Here is a 2,102-nt window from a genome sequence, read left to right as displayed (position 1 = left end):
ACACACACACACACACACATATATGAGTGTGTATATTTTTTCCCTAGGTAGATTTTCCAAGAGAAAACAAAGTGAATTCAGGTTTATACATCATTGAATTTAATTAAAAACTAACTATAGTTAAATACTACTACACATACAGATACATACTAATATTAGTAAACTACTTCTTCCTCTAGAAAAAGAAATGAGCAAGAAGCCTTTAAGAGCTGGTCAGGCCGGGGAGATAGCTCAGTGGAATAAGTGCTTGCTTGGCAAGTGCAAGGTGCTGAGTCTGACCCCTAGAAACACCAAAAGGGGGGGGGGGGCTTGTCTTTGTCTCCTAATTCCAACAGAGAAGAATAATTTAGTTTTACCCTTTATGTTAACTGAGAGGAAAGTATTAGCATTGAGATGTATTTTATGATCTCTGAAGCTGTTTAGCTCAGAATTTTGCCTTCAATCTCTGTGTAAGCCCCAGGCTATGCTCTGTGGTTTGCAGCCAACAGTTGTGAGCAGTTTTATTTAAAAAAAAATCATTGCTAATTCTTAAAATGGTTGATGTGAGAGTTATTTATAAAAGAGACTATTCTTTGAAAATCTTGAAGACTAAGCTGACATGGTGGCACACACCATGTAATCCCAGAACTGAGGAGGTGGAGGCAGGAGGACTGCAAATTCAAGCCCAGCCTGGGTAACCTATTGACACTCTCAAAATGTAGGTATGTGGCTCAGTGGGAGACTGCCCCCATGTTCCATTCCTTGTACTGAAAAAATAAAAAGACTATAAGAAAGGCAATAAAGTCTCATTTTAAAGCTCCATTGTGTAAATATACAGGTAAATTGGCTTCTCTCAACCCCGTTATTCACAGCTATTATCTGCTTTCTATGTGCTACTCACCAGTACCTTTGGAACTGTGGTAATAAGAACGTCCAACTGATCTGTTAAAAAAAGAAATAGGTAATAACTGACAGCTTTATAAGCACGAAACATAGTTCAGACAAAGGTGGTATTACATAAGCTGTATCACACAATCTGCTATGATTCTGCCCAAGTCCTAATGGCTCTACTTTTTTTAAGTGAGCTGAGACTTTAAACATACTAGAAAAGATGTACTTTTAAACCAGATTTGGTTTTACTTTTACAGCTTCCCAGTTTGAACTCAATACGTAGCTTGAGTTTCTATGCTGAGTATTGGAAAGACTATCCTTTGAGAAGTAATTAAAATGTTCTGAGGCCACCTTGGTGGAGCAAGCCTGTAATCCTACCACTAGGGAGGCTGGGGCAGAAGGATCATTGTGAGTTCGAGACCAGTCGGGTTAAAAAAAAAAAAAAAAAGTGAGCTCAAGGCCAGCCTGAACTACATAGGGAGACCCTGTCTCGAAAACACCACACAAAAAGGTGCTGGAATTGATAAATTTTAAAGACCCACTTCCTGCAATTTATTCAATGACTATAAGCTCCTTGATCAAGCATCATGTATAGAAAGCTGTAAACTAATATAACAAAAACCAACCAACAAACAGGGACCTTAACCTTAACCGTTTTTTAAGTCTTCCATGGTACCCGATATAATGGCACAGGCCTGGAATCCCAGCACTCTGGGAGACTGAGGCAGGCAAGTGGCACGTTTGAGCTAGTCTGGGTACTGTCTCAAAACTGTAAAGGGGGTGGGGATGTAGTTCAGTGTGAAGACCCTGGATTAAGTCCCCAGTATACAGAAAAAGTCTTCAATGGCACCAGGTATAATAATAAAAACAACAACATGGCATGTTTACAGCGGGAGCCATGGCTGTGGGCTGAGCTGGACCGCAAATACACGGCTGCTCTCTCCCTTCTAGGAACAAGGCTTGAAGGAGGGCGCACGGACGGCGATTTCGGCAACTAGTTTGCTTCACCGTCCAGGAAAAATCCTGGCATATATCGGAATCGGCTTAGACCCGGGAGCCTACACCGAGCAAGGGGACATCTCGGGCTCGCTGGGCTCCCCGCAGTCCCGAATTCGCGCAGAGCTAGTGCGGGAAGACGCGTTTCTCCCGCAGGTCCCGCAGCGCCCCCTGGGGCGCGGGAGGACGAACGCCGGCGCCTGTCGCAGTCCCGCGTCTCTGCGCCAAACCTCCCC

The 2,102-nt window shown here is 43.4% G+C and overlaps 1 protein-coding gene across 2 annotated transcripts in view; it reads left to right on the top strand.

The window, feature by feature from the left end:
* Vps29 (VPS29, retromer complex component) overlaps window positions 1-2,102 on the top strand; it is a 13,958-nt gene that overhangs the window by 10,746 nt on the left and 1,110 nt on the right. The gene's annotated exons all lie outside the window — the stretch shown is intronic.

Source organism: Octodon degus, unplaced genomic scaffold (genome assembly GCF_000260255.1).
Source record: "Octodon degus isolate 3935 unplaced genomic scaffold, OctDeg1.0 scaffold00076, whole genome shotgun sequence".
In the NCBI taxonomy this organism is placed as follows: Eukaryota; Metazoa; Chordata; class Mammalia; order Rodentia; family Octodontidae; genus Octodon; species Octodon degus.
This window is presented reverse-complemented; position numbering and strand designations above follow the sequence as displayed.